At 38.5% G+C, this 15,613-nt stretch overlaps 1 protein-coding gene across 7 annotated transcripts in view; it reads left to right on the top strand.

Moving 5' to 3' along the window:
• Positions 1-15,613, top strand: part of TAF1 (TATA-box binding protein associated factor 1) — an 85,457-nt gene that overhangs the window by 44,053 nt on the left and 25,791 nt on the right. The window lies entirely within an intron of this gene.

Raw genomic sequence — 15,613 nt, forward strand, 5'->3', positions numbered from 1 at the left:
TCAGGCGCCAGGCTCCGAGCTGTCAGCACAGAGCCCAACGCGGGGCTCAAACCCACAAACTTCAAGATGGTGACCTGAGCTGAAGTTGGGCGCTCAGCCAACTGAGCCACCCGGGGGCCCGCTAGTCACTTACCTCTGTGCTGACTACTTAATCTGGTAGGAAAGACAATCCAAGTGATGGAGACTGTTAAAATGCAGGTCGATGAGGTCTGTATTAGAAAGACTACAAAGCACACTAGAGGAGCAAAACGAACACCTTTGCCTAAGGGTTAGAAAAGGCTTTATAGATAAGCTAATAAGGATTTTCAAATGACTTGCTTGTTAAGTAAACATTGATTAAGCACCTAATATGTGCTGGCACTGATAGATGCCACAAATATAAAATCAACTTAGGCATGATTCCTGCCCCCACACTGATTAGAGTTTAGTTGGGGCAACAAAAAAGAAAATTTATAGAAGCTAAATATTATGCTAGATGTATGCACAGAGTGCCAAAGGGACACAGACAGGATATCTACACCAAGAGTATGATTAGAGGAAACTTTCTGGAAAAGAGTTTCCTTAAGTTGATTTCTAAAGGATCAGTAGTTCAGTAAGCAAAGAATGTGGAGGAGAAAACATTCCAGGCAGAGAACAGTAGTATGTAAAGACACAGAGGCCTGAAATTATATTAAATGGGCTTAAGAGACAAATTGTTGGGGTTGCAGTCACCTGTGCATGTTGGTGAATGACTGGTTTTATGTAGAAGTCTCTAGGAATCAAATCCTAGAGAGCCTTGTGTGTGCCATATGTCACACTTAAGAAATTTTTTTTAAGTTTTTATTTATTTATTTTTGAGAGAGAGAGAGCAGGGGAGGGGCGGAGAGAGAAGGACAGAGAGAGAATCCCAAGCAGGCTCCATGTTGCCAGCACAGAGCCAGATGTAGGGCTTGAACTCACAAACTGTGAGATCATGACCTGAGCCGAAACCAAGAGTCATATGCTGAACCGACTGAGCCACTGAGGTGCCCCTAAAGAAATTTTACTTTACCTTAAATGGAAAGACATTGAAGAATTAAGCAGTGAAATGATGATCTCCTATAACTCCTTAAGCAAAAAAGAAGAGGAAGCTAAGGGCGTTTGAGAGAATTACCTAGCATACTGAGGTTTGAACTGAAAAATCCACATGACTGTGTGACTTTGCTGCAGCAGTATTCAGCAGCCTAACTAGTGTGGCTGTACATTTGCTAGATAGGAGGGACAGAGAATTGAAGGCAGGCGGTCGAAGGAAGGGACAACCAGAGAGATGAGAAAATGGGCATAGAGAAGAGAATGTTCAATACCAGGGAGGAATGAGAGAACAGGGTGAGTTCAGAGAGCTATACTTGACCAGAACCTGTATGTATATTATTAAGCGAAGTGGTAGGACATGATCCTTCCATTTTTGTTCCATCTGGGTTGGTTTAAAAGAATCAACTTTCTCCCTTGTGCTCATTGGAAATCGGAGTGGAAATGCCTTTTGTCAGGTTAGTTATCTCTCCATTATTGTCTTCTAAAAACACTTAAAGCTCATCAGCCATAATTCTGGTAAAAAAGAAGTGTTTAGGTTCACAGATGTCTAAAAATGATTGTAATAAGTGATAAGCAAGAGTGTTCTAGAAAGCCTCTGTGGCCTTGATGATGGCTAGCTTAAGATATAAGGCAGATTTTAAAAGGAGTTTATGTAAGGCAAAAAGAAAAACCCAGAAGATGCTAAGTGACAAATGAACAGAGGGCAGATGGACAGATCACAGAACACTGACATTAAATAGCTAATGAACATGAATATTCAGTTGCACCCAGTAATCAAAGAAATACAAATTGAAACAGAGGGAGGTACCTTTTTCCACCTATTCAATTAGCTCAATTTTTTTTTAATGTTTAGTTATTTGTTTTGAGAAAGAGAGCATGTGCACATGAGCAGGGGAGAGGCAGAGAGACAGAGAGAGAGAGAATCTCAAGCAGGCTCTGCACTGTCAGCACAGAGCCCGACATGGGGCTGGATCTCAAACTGTGAGGTCATAACCTGAGCTGAAATCGAGAGTGGGACACTCAACCAACTCCAGCTGAGCCACCCAGGCACCCCTCAATTTTGTTTAATGCAAGTATTCAATGCTAGTGAGGCGGGTACCCTCACATACTGCTGTTGGCAGTATAAGCTTGTAAGACATTTCTGGAAAGCTCTTTGGCAGCATTTAGAGACTAAAAAATAGTTAAGAGAGCAGACTTTATAATCATTTTCCCCACCCGCATCAACCCTCAGTTTGTTCTCTTTAAGGGTCTCTTATGGTTTGCCTCCCTCTCTCTTTTTATCTTATTTTTCCTTCCCTTCTCCTGTGTTCATCATGTGAGTTTGAATATTGGTCCCACCATTTAATAGCAGTGTGACTTTGGGTAAGTAACTTAGCCTTTGCTTTCCCATCTGTAAAATGGGAATAATAATGGTACCTTCCTCAGAGGGCTGTTGAGAGGGTTAAATAAAATAATGCATGTAAGTGTTTAATGTTCGTGCATGGCATACACAACATGGTATAACAACCTGCCCTAATCAGAGCTGTAGACAAAGATATTCCTGATCGTGTTATTTATATTAAAGAGAAATAACCTGAATGGTTAATGTAGAGGGAATGATTAGTTATTGTGCCATCAGTATGATGGGTTATTATATAAAGATTGAGAACTCTTTTTTAAAAGAAATTAAAGACAAAAGTGCTTACAATGTTAAGTGAGAAAAGCAGAGCACAAAACTTATTTCATCTCAGTTACACTTTTAAAAAAGTGCATATATATAGGAAAAACTGGAAGGAAACACATCAAATGTGTTAATAGTGGTTATTTCTGAGATGTAGGATTAGGATTTTCTTTGTTTTCATCTTTTGTATGTTTTCCAAGTTTTCTACTAGTATGAAAAGGCAGGAAACTCTTCCTAGAGGTTTTTGAATTTTCAGGGATGATGATTATAGTAGCTAATTAAATATTCAGCACCTCTCCTCCTGTGCCAAGCTGAATAGTCAGGTAGAGAAGGGTGGGGAAGAAGTTCCAGGAAGAGAGCACAAACAGAAAAGTAGGTGAGAGTGCCTTGGATAGAGAAGTGCAAATAGTTGAGTTTGGCTAGGGTAAAGACTAGGAGCTACTTTTGGTAAGAGAGGAGTTTTTCAAGATAGATGGGGCCAAATCACAAAAGGCCTGGTGTGTCACATTAAGCTTTTAAAAAGGAAAGAGGATCATAGCAGATATTTTAGCAAGATCATTCTAGAAGCTATCTAAAGAACAGATAGGAGGGGAATTAGATATAGAGACCCATAGAGAAACTGTTGACAATAGTCCAAGTTAAAAATATTGAGGGCTTGAGCCATAAGTAGCCATAAGAATGGAAAGGTGGGGACAGATTGTAGAGATATTGTGGAGGTAGAATTGATATCTTCATAAGTGGTTGGAAGTTGGGGATGTTGGGTAAAGGGCAGGGAGAATTCAGGATGTTGCCAAGTGCTCATTTGCTCTTGGGTGAAAACAGAAATGGATACAAACTTTTTAAAGGACTGTAAATGTTCATCGCCTTTGATCAGTTTCACCTCTAGGGAATGCTCCACACACAGGTTTGCAAAGGCATGTGTATAGATACACATATATTTATAATTGCAACATCATCCAGTTGACCCTTGAACAACATCAATTTGAACTATGCAGGTTCACTTATACACAGATTTTTTTACAGTAGAGTATTCTAAATGTATTTTCCTTATGATTTTTAAAAATTTATTCCCAAGTTAGTTAACATACAGTGTAGTCATGGTTTCAGGAGTAGAACCCAGTGATTCATCTGTTACATAAGACATCCAGTGCTCATACCAACAAGTGCCCTCAATGCCCGTCACCCGTTTTCCCCACCCGCATCAACCCTCAGTTTGTTCTCTTTAAGGGTCTCTTATGGTTTGCCTCCCTCTCTCTTTTTATCTTATTTTTCCTTCCCTTCTCCTGTGTTCATCTGTTAAGTTTCTCAAAGTCCACATATGAGTGAAATCATGTGATACCTGTCTTCTCTGACTGATTCACTTAGCATAATACCCTTATGATTTTCTTAGTAGCATTGTCTTTTCTGCAGCTTACCTTATTGTAAGAATACATTATATAATACATATGACATACAAAGCATATGTTAATCAACTGTTAATGTTACCAGTAAGTTTTTCAGTCATCAGTAGTTAAGTCTTTGGGGAGTCAGAAGTTATAAGCAGATTTTTGATTGCACAGGATATAGGCACCTCTAACCCCTGTGTTCAAGAGTCAACTGTAATTGCAAAAACATGGGAGCTCTTTGATTTTCTAACAGTAGGAAATCAGTGAAGTAAATGACGGTACCTGTATATGGTGGAGTACTGTTTAGCTATCAAAATGGTAGATTAGCGAATAAGGTATATTTGTATATGCTGATATGAAAATGTATTCAAGATGTATTGTTGAAAAATAGGTAACTTGACAGTATATACAGAAGAGGTTGCAAATTCAGATCTTATAAAGGCGAGATAAGTATGAATGAAATGGGCTCAAAAGCAACCAATGAACCGGAGAGCACATACTCATCTAAAGGAATCAGTCACTATTTAGCTTGTTTGTTGCCATAGAATAGAATTACTAGGGGTGCCTGGGTGGCTCAGTCGGTTAAGCGTCCGACTTCGGCTCAGTTCGTGATCTCATGGTCCGTGGATTTGAGCCCTGTGTCAGGCTCTGTGCTGACAGCTCAGAGCCTGGAACCTGCTTTGTCTGTGTCTCCCTTTCTCTCTGTCCCTCCCCGTTTACGCTCTGTCTCTCTCTCAAACATAAATAAAAATAGCGAAAAACATTTAAAAAAAAAAGAATAGAATTACTAAAGGGAGAGATGGAGGATAATTTTCACTTTGTGCGTGTTTGTGCTTAGATGTTTGAAGTTTTTTGTTTTTGGTTTTTTTAGAGTTTATTTATCCAGAGAGAGAGCGAGCATGTGCACAAGTCAGAGAGAGGCAGAGAAAGAGGTGGGGAGAGAGAGAATCCCAAGCAGGCTCTGTACTTGTGCAGAGACTGATGCGAGGCTAGAATTCACAAACTATGAGATCATGACCTGAACCGAAGTCAGATGCTTAACTGACTGAACCACCCAGGCGTCACAGATGTTTGAATTTTTGTAATTGAGCACACAATACTTTGTAATAAAAAAAAAATTCCACTTTTGGAAGATTGGATAAATCAGATGACATCTAGAATTCTGACCTGACCAGTTATGGTGGTGCCAGTGACTTAATATAGGAAATAAAGGAGGAGCGGTTTGGGAGAAAAAGTGGTCGAGTTCAGTTTGGGGTGTGTTGTATTGAGGAAGAGCATCCAAGTGAAGACTTAGTAGTAGTTAGCTATATACATGTCTGAAGCTCAGAAGGGAAGTCATTACTGTAAATATGGATATTTTTTCAGAGCGGCATATGAAAGTATAAGTAGATGGAGCTCAAATAGGGACTGCAGTATATTCCTTGAACCCCTCTGATGCTGTATGTAAAATATGGTTGTATTTTTTTTCCAGGTAGAAAAACCATAGTTTTATCAGATTACTAAAGTTGTATGTGACCCAGAAAAGTTAAGAGCCATTGTTTAGTTGAGGGAAAATGTAGGAGGAGAAGAAACTTGACAAGTTCCAGCCTTTAAGGGATCAGGTAGAGAATACTGGGGAGTGGCCAGAATCAAAGAAGGAAAAACAGAAGAGAGTAAAGACCTGGAAACCCAAGAGGAGGAGAATGGCCAACAGGTCAGGTGCTACAGAGAAGACCAAAGAGGGTGGTTGTTAGAAGAGTTGTTTCAGTGAGGTGGTAGAATCAAAGCCAGACTGCAGAGGATATGAATGAATGGAAAGTGAGGAAATAGAAACAGAAATTTGCCTATGAAGGGAAGAGGGAAGACTGTAATCAGTATGTGGAAGGGGATGAAAACATTTGGACAAGGGACCTTTGTATAGGTGAAAAAAAAAGAAAATTAAGGATATGACAGGAGGTCCTTATAGAAGGTGGGAAGATACACATTGAGAAAGTTTCTGCCCAGTAGCCTCTTATTTTTTCTACTAAGTAGGAAACAGGGTCGTCTGCTGACAGTGGGTGAAGTGATGGGAGAAGGAATTTGAAGAGAAGCGTTGATAAGGGTTTGAATCATCTGTTGTAGGAAACTTGAAAAGTAGCTGACTAGGGACATTTTAGAACTGTTGAGGAGCCTTCAAGGGTCCAGCTGATGTTGGAGACCATTCATTTTTATAGTAGCAGCAGTTGGCACAGTTGTGTAATTGTTGGGGAACTGGGAAGGCAGATGATAGATTTGATTCAGGATTCAGATTTTTTTTTCTAGATGTGTTGGAAAGATTGGGAACTGAAGGTGTCAGCAAGGAAAAAAAAAGTTGAAGTTCGAGCTTCTCAAGCTTTGTCACCAGAAGACCCTTTATAGCAGCAGATTTATTATGTTTTATCTTTAAAAGTTAATCAGATTTTGCATTTGACTTATGTTTTCACATGTTTCATTCATATTTCTTACCAAATTATTTTATATCATCCCCCTACATCTATCTTCAAGTACAATTACTGATGAAGGGAGATATACCATATTATATACATGTTAACTTATTTTTTATCTTTTCTTTTTTTTTAATTTAATTTAATTTTATTTATTTTTAAAAAAAAATTTTTATTTTCAACGTTTATTTATTTTTGGGACAGAGAGACAGAGCATGAACGGGGAAGGGGCAGAGAGAGAGGGAGACACAGAATCAGAAACAGGCTCCAGGCTCTGAGCTGTCAGCACAGAGCCCGACGCGGGGCTCGAACTCACGGACCGCGAGATCGTGACCTGGCTGAAGTCGGACGCTTAACCGACTGCGCCACCCAGGCGCCCCTATCTTTTCTAATTTTTAAGTTTATTTATTTTGGTGGGGGAGGAACAGAGAGAGAGAGAGAGAGAGAGAGAGAGAGAGAGAATCCCAAGCTGGCTCTGCACTGCCAGCACAGAGCCCGATGTGGGGCCCAAACCCATGAAACGGTGAGATAATGCCCTGAGCTGGAACCAAGTTGGATGCCCAACCAGGCTCAATTACCTTATTTTTTAAAGCACGGGAGCTGATGAGGGAGGAAACTAAAGCCAAGAGAGGCTTGATAGATTGGGAAATAGGAATTAATGAGCTTGTAAGTTTCCTTGAGGTCAGAGAGAATAAAAAAACTGGACAGATAAAAGGCTGTGATAAGAAAGTGGGATATTGGAATTGAAACTTTCAGAAGTGAATCTGTTTTCAGTAAAGATAGCATTCTGTATATAGCCTTGGATATGTTTGGCTAGAGTGGAGGTGCAAACCTTTGGCATGAAATTTACAAGGATTTTGGATGGATAGTACATGAGGACATTAGAGTAACCTACCATGACGGGGAAGGATTTGGAGCCAAGAGGAAGACCCTGCTGCCAGGTGTGTAGGTCCTTGGTGAATGTGAGTGAGTTTGTGATGGTGAGTAGAGCTCTCAAACTCAGGTGGCCTGCAGGGGTCAGGCAAGTAATGTAAATGAGTGCAGTAGGCCAGGTGTGGATTGTAGTGAACTAAAAGAGTACATATTCCATCTAAAGAGGCATGTACTTCATTTGATTGTTGTCCTAAGGAAATGAGCATATAATACAATGTTGCTAGGTAATCTTAATTTTTCAAGAGAAGCTGAAAATGTGGATTTTTGTGTGCGACATTTCCCAATTTTTATGTATTTTCAAATAATTTAAAATTGTTTTAAAAAATTCTCTGGGCCAAACAAAAACATCTATTTGTAGGCCAAGTCTGGCTCCAAGACAGCTGGTTTTCAACCTCTGGCATAGTAGAGAACGAGTCTTAAAATAGGGGAGATTTTTTTCCCATGGGGGAGTAAATAAGGATTTGGCAGCAGTAGTGAACAGTCTAGAAGGCTGACTTTTCCCCCTCTGAAACCAATGGATAAGAGTATAAGAATCTTCCGAGTAGGGCTGTGAGGGTTAGTGGTGTCATGTGATACAAAATGCGACATCTTTTGTACTAAAAGGACATCAGTCATCTAGTTGAAGACCACTTACGAGGTGTTTCCTACTATCCGGTACCATACACCAAATAATACTTTTATTTAAAATTTTGTTGGTTTGGTATGATTTCAACATGCTTCTGTTTTTAATTAATAGTAATAGAGTCCATGAGGGTCTATTCCCTAAAAAATTTACTAACCACGGTTAGTAGAATGGTATATCTAGTTAACATTATCTTGACTCTTTCCATTCAGATCCTTCACACATAATATCACACTACATATAAGCATATTTTTGTAGCATTTTATATAACTTTATCACCTTATCCTATATTATCGTGTGTGTGTGTGTATAATATGTGTATATAAGGTATATAGCCACGCTGAGGTTAGGGTTATTAGGGGACAAGTAACACTACATATAAAACTGCACCTGGAAGGGTACAGGACATGTCAAAGGACTGTCTAGTAGTTAAGCAGTGGTGATGGACTACACCCTAATAATAGAGATTAAGCCCTTAGGCCTTCCACATGCCATGTAGGTACTGAATCAACCTCAGAGCCTCTCTTTCTGTTCAAGTAATATTTGAAAAGAGTATTAATAATCAGGGAAACCCAAAACTTGGGATTGGAGCTATTTGTGGTAGTCTCAGAAGGCATACAGCACTCCATGTCTGTGAAAGAAGAGGGGCATGTAGATCAAGAAATCCCTTCTGGGGGCACCTGGGAGGCTTAGCCGGTTGAGCGTCCAATTTTGACTCAGGTCATAATCTCACAGCTCATGAGTTCGGGCCCTGTGTCGGGCCCTGTGCTGACAGCTCGGAGCCTGGATCCTGCTTTGGATTCTGTGTCTCCCTCTCTCTGCCCCCCCCCCTTGCATGCACACACGTACACATGCACGTTCTCTCTCAAAAATAAACAAACATTAAAAAAAAGAAATCCCTTCTGAGAAACACAACCCAAACTTGTATAAAACTGTAAGGTCCTAAGTTGATAGAGGTGTTAGTACTTAGTGTTCGGTTGAACTTGAAGTGAACTGCATAGTCTGTTCCAGTAGGTGATGCCAAGCTATTCATGATATTTCTTTTCCCAAAGAATTTCCTAGCAAGTTACTCCTCTAGTGCTCTCCAAACCAAAAATCAACTCTGATGAGAAGCCATCTTCAGGGTAGGCCTAGGATAAGTAGATCCTGTGTCCTAAAACCTGAGACCCTGAAGTTTTAGAATGCTCAGTGGGACCCTACAACCTAGATAAGATATAAGATAACTTTACACAAAAAACAAAAACAAAAAAACCCCACAAACACCTGGGAAGGTTTTCTTTCTACTTTTGTTTAACTCCCAACCCTGTGTGAGCTCTGATAGTTCTGTTTATAGGACCCTTTGTGGAATCTCATCCTATACATGTGGAGGTTAGTATTCAGCCAAAGACTCAAGGGAGCCTCTTTGCAGATCTTAACTTATTTTTCTGTGGAGCTCCCTCCTCTCTGGTTCTACCCTGCAGTTTCCAGCTGTCTTCGCCTCAGAAACCAATATTCGTCTCTGTCGCCTTGTGAGACTGCTGTGCCTTGCGTGGGTAGAAAGTAGAAAGCCACGGCCAATTATAGAGCCCACCTCCTTTATTTCGCTTCTCCCAGCGATCATAGTCCCACACTTCCTGTTGGTCAGCGTTTGAAAACAGTAGTTTCATAGCAGGCCACTAGCAGTTCTTCCATCTGGAAGGTCTTTTAATTTTGTTTGTGGTGTTTTCTGACATAGAGTAACTTTTTTAAATTGATGTGTAATTAATATACAGTGTTATATTAGTTTCAGGTATACAATATGATTCAAACAGTTCCATACATTCTTAGGGCTTATCAAGATAAGTGTGCTCTGTAATCCCCATCACTCCATCCCCAAACCCCTCTCCTCTGGCGACCACCAGTTTGCTCTCTGTATTTAAGAGTCTGTTTGTTTGTGTCTTTTTTCTTTGTTCTTTTGTTTCTTAAATTCCACATATGAGTGAAATCATATGGTGTTTGTCTTTCCCTGACTGACTTGTTTGCCTTAGCATTATACTCTCTAGTGCTGTCCATGTCGTTTCAAATGGCAGGATTTCACTCTTTTCGAGGGCTGAATACTATTCCATTGTATCTATATACTACCGTCTCATTTATCTACCTATGGATGGACACTTGGGTTGCTTCCATATCTTGGCTATTCTAAATAATGCTGCAATAAACATAGGGGTGCATGTATCTTTTCAAATTCGTGTTTTCATTTTCTTTGGGGCCAATAGACACATGAAAAGACATTACTAAACCTGATGTTTCCCTGATGGAAATGCAAATCAAAACCACAATGAAATATCACCTTACACATGTCAGAATATCTAAAATCAAAAACATAAAAAATATCAAGTGTGTTGGTGAGGATACGGAGGAAAAGGAACCTTCATGCACTGTTGGTGGGAATGCAAATTGGTGCAGTCATTGTGGAAACAGTAATGGGGTTTCCTCAAAAAATGAAAATAGAATTATCATATGATCCAGTAATTCCACTACTAGGTATATACCCAGAGAAAATGAGAAACTTCATTTTTATGTAGTTATATTTTTCAGTCTTTTCCTTTAGGATTCTCTTTGGTTATACTTGTTTAAAAGATCTCCCCTACCCCTAAGATACTCAACTGTATTCTCTTCTAATACATATCATATTTTAAATTTTTGAATGTTTATTGACTTAAAAAAATAGATTCTATGGTATAAGGTAAATATCTAACTTACTTTCTCTTCCAAATGATTAGCCAAAGGGTCCTAAGTTCTATTTATGGAATAGTCTATCCTTTTCCTACTAAATGAAATGATACCTTTATCATATGCTGAATTCTTATGTATTCTTGAACCTATTTGGAGATTTTCTATTGTCTTTTATTTGTTTGTCTAATCTGCACTATTACACCAGATAGTATCACTGTGATCATCACTCAGACTTTATAATTTTAAATTCCTTGTCTTTCTTGGCTCAATTATTAAAGAAACTCCAAGATAATTTTTGTTAGATTCTAACTTGACCCCAAGTAAATAAATAGTATTGAAATCTTATTTAATGTATGGATTAAGTTGGAGAGCGTGTGTATCTTTATAATACCACATTTCTGTTTCTTCATTTATTCACATTCTTTTTACTCCCTCAGCAAAGGCTTCTAGTTTTCTTTGGATAATTTCTAGGTATCTTTAATTTATTCCCACACATATATTTTATAGTTTTTGTTGCTATTGAGCATCTTTTTGTTGTTGTTAAGTTTATTCCTAGGCAGTTTAAAAGTTTTGCTGCTATTGTACATATGCTGTTTTTCCCCTAACTGCTTATTAATTCTGAAGTTTTCAGTCAGTTTGAATATGAGTAGATGATTCAGTATTATTCATAGGTTAATACAATGCTTAGTATTTATATTTCCATATACTAGTTTCTAAGTCTGTCCTATGAGACTACTCCGTAAAGTTTGGCCAGTAATAAATAAAAAGGTTCTTTTTTATCTGTCAATGACCTTCCTTAGATTGGGGCAAGATATAAATATTCCTATGTGAAGGTTAAGTCTCTCACATCATTGAAGAGAATAAAATCACTCTCAACCCTGCTTTAGCCTCTTGCTGCCTTTCTTGCTCTTCCTCTTCTTCACAGCCAGACTTCGGTTTTGTTTTTGGTTTTTGTTTTTATTGTGATAAAATGTACACAACATAAAAATCTTGCCTTTTAAACCATTTTTAGATGTACAGTTCAGTGGCATTAAGTATGTTCAAAATGTCGTGCAACCATCACTGCTACCCGTTTCCAGAACTTTTTCATCATCCCAAACAGAAACTCTATATCCATTAAACAATAATCCTGTTCTCCCCTTCCCTCAGCCCTTGGCAACTTCTGTTCTACTTTCTGTCTGTGAATTTGCCTCTTCTAGGTACTTCATGTAAGGTAAATCAGTACATAGAATACTTGCCCTTTTGTGTCTGGCTTATTTCATCAAGGTTCATCCATGTTGTGTAGCATGATCACTTTTTTTTAATGAGTACGTAACGTTTCTCTCCTTTTCTTTACCTACCATTCATGCCTCATTCAGCCTTAACCTGGCTTCTGCCTGTCCAACATACCAAGTGAATAGGATCACATGATTGCCAGATACAGCTGGCACTTTTTAGTCGTTTTCTTGGCATCACCCCAGTATTGGACATCACTGATCATTCCTTTCTTGAAACTGTATTATAATCATTGGCTTCGTAACTTTTTAAAAATGTTTTATTTATTTTTGAGAGAGATCGAGAGAGAGACAGTACGAGCGGGGGAGAGGCAGAGAGAGAGAGACACAGAATCTGAAGCAGGCTCCAGGCTCCAAGCTGTCAGCACAGAGCCCGACGCGGGGCTCAAACTCGTGAACTGCAAGATCATGATGTGAGCCAAAATCGGACACTTAACCAACTGAGCCACCCAGGCACCCCGTGTATTATAATCATTGACTTCACAACTTTTAGCCTTTATATTCCTCCTACCTGTTAGATCATTCCTTTACCATCTCCTTTGCTGAATGTTCCTCTGCCTGTTCCTCTAACTTCAACAGCCACCTCTTTCCTGATAAATCTCAGTTTTATTCTGAGTGAAGGTCTGTGTACCCATCCCCCTGCTGAACATTTCCGCTTGGATGTCCCAGTGGAACTTCAGACATCCCTCACACTGAACGTTCTTCTGTCCTTCTCTATTCTAGCTGTTCTCCCTTCATCCTTTATTCAACTCAGTCCTTCACTATTTCCAGTCTGGGTTTAATGGGGGCACTAGTGTCACCCAGTAGCTGCACCTAGAAACCTCAGGGTTATTTTTAATTCTTTCCCTTGAAGAATTCTCCAACTTCCAATATATCAGTAAAGCCCTCATTGTATTTTGCCTGGAGTATAACAGCAAATAGTTACCTGGCTAACGTTCCAGCCTCTAGACTTATTAACCTAGCACTCACATTCTTGTCAGATGGACCTCTTTTTTAAAAGATAAAAAAAATTTATTTTTTATAAAAGGTCAAACAATATGGAAATATATAAAATTTAAAAATTAAAGCTTCTGCCTACCCTCCTAACCCCATCTGCCATAGTTTGACAGTAAAACAGAGGTAACCATTTTAGCATATATCCTTATATATCTTTTCCATGCTTTTTTTTCTTCCATGCTTTTTTTTCTGTACTTACACAAAGCATGTTTAATAAATTACACATAGTTTTTAAAAATTTATTTTTATAAGAATTGTCATTTTTACAAAGAATTATTTTGTAAGTTGCTCTTTGCTAATAAATATATTGTGATTTTTTTGAAATAATTTTAGATTCAAGAAATTACAAAAATAGTACAGAGCCTCGTGTACCCTTCACTCAGCTTCTGCCAGTGGTGACATCTTACGTAACTTTAGTTCATTATCAAAATCAGGAAATTGGTTTGGTACATTACCATTAACTAGGTTTCAGACCTTACTCAGTTTGCACTTAAAAAAATCTATATTGTGTGTGTATGTACAGTCCCATGCAGTTTTATGCCGTCATGTAGCCACTACTGTTCTATTACTACCAGAAAACTCCCCAATGCTACCTCTTTGTATCTGCATCCCCCTACATGTACCTACCACTGTCTTGTCCCTTGGCAACCTCTTATCTATTCTTCATCTTTATAGTTTGGACATTTGAGCATGTTAACATAAAAAATAACACTTTTTGAGATTGACTTTTTTCACTAAGCTTATTTCCCTTGAGATCTCTTTTAATTGTTGTATGTATCAGTAGTTCATTTCTCCAAATTGCTGAGTAGTGTTCCATTGTGCCACAGTTTGTTCAACCATTCACTCATTGAAAGACAGGTTTCCCGTATTTTGTATTGTAAATAAAGCTGCTGTGAACATTTGTGTACAGGGTTTTAGGTTTTGTATTTTCATTTCCCAGGGATAAATGCCCAAGAGGATGATGGTAAGCATATGTTTAGGTTTGTAAGAAACTGCCAAACTCTTTTCCAGTGTGTCTGTACCATTTTGCATTCACAAGCAATATATGAATGATCTCTTTAGTATTTAGTATGATCACTGTTTTTTTTTTTTTCATTTTAGTCATTCTCTAATTTCACTGAGGTTTTACTTTGCCTTTCCCTAATGGCTGTTGATGTTAGACATCTTTTCATATGCTTACGTGCCATCCATATATTTTCTTTGTTGAGGTATCTATTCATTTCTTTGCCCTAGTTTTAATTGTTCTGTTTTCTTATTAATGAGTTTTGAGGGCTCTTTATATATTTTAGGTACTTGCTCTTTATTAAATGTAAGACTTTTAAAATTTGCATTTTTAAAAATAAAACCAAAATTTTTTTGAAGTATAGTTGACATGTTCTGTTAGTTTCAGGTTTATAACATAGTGACTCAATTCTATACATTACACAGTGCTCACCATGATAAGTGTGTAGTCACCACCTCTCATCGTAGAACGTTATTAAATATTATTGACTGTATTCCCGATGCTATACTTTTTATCCCTGTGACTTATTTATAACTGAGTGTTGGCAAAGATGTGGAGAGAGAAAACGCTCATGCAGTGTTAGTGGGAATTTAATTGGTGCAACCACTGTGGAAAACAGTAAGGAGGTTTTTCGAAAAGTTAAAAATAGAAATACCATAGAATCCAGTAATTCCACTGCTGGGTATTTACCCAAAGAAAATGAAAACATTAATTTGAAAAGACACACGGACCCCTGTGTTTCCTGCAGTGTTGTTTACAATAGCCAGGGTATGGAAGCAACCTAAAGTACCCATCAGTAGATGAATGGATCATGTTAGATGTACGATTGACAAAGATTTTTCTCCCAGTCTGTGTTGTCTCTGTCTTTTGACACTATCTTTGGAATAACAGAAATGTTTAATTTTAATGAAGTCCAATTTGTCAATTTTTTTCTTTTATGGAGTACACTTCTGGTATAACTCTAAGAAGTCTGCTTAACCCCAGGTCACAAAGGTTTTCTCTCATATTTTCTTTTCAAAGTTTGTAGTATCAGTGTTTCACATCTAAATCCATAATCCACTTTGAATTAATTTTTGTATGTGATAAGAGGTTTTGGTTGAGTTTCATTTTGTTTTGTCTGTGGATGTTCAGTTGTTCCATTTCATTTGTTGAGAAGGCTATCCTTTCTCCATTGAATTGCTTTGAGCACCTTTATTAAGAATCAGTTGAGGGGCGCCTGGGTGGCTCAGTCGGTTGGGCGGCCGACTTCAGCTCAGGTCAAGATCTCGCGGTCCGTGAGTTCGAGCCCCGCGTCGGGCTCTGTGCTGACCGCTCAGAGCCTGGAGCCTGTTTCAGATTCTGTGTCTCCCTCTCTCTGACCCTCCCCCGTTCATGCTCTGTCTCTCTCTGTCTCAAAAATAAATAAATGTTTAAAAAAATTAAAAAAATAAAAGAATCAGTTGAGTGTGTGGGTCTATTTCTGGATTTTTTTTAAGTTTATTTATTTTGAGAGAGAGACAGAGAGAGTGCTGTTTAGGGACAGAGAAAGAGGGAGAGAGAATCCCAAGCAGGCTCT

This window comes from Prionailurus viverrinus, chromosome X (genome assembly GCF_022837055.1).
Source record: "Prionailurus viverrinus isolate Anna chromosome X, UM_Priviv_1.0, whole genome shotgun sequence".
Taxonomy (NCBI): domain Eukaryota; kingdom Metazoa; phylum Chordata; class Mammalia; order Carnivora; family Felidae; genus Prionailurus; species Prionailurus viverrinus.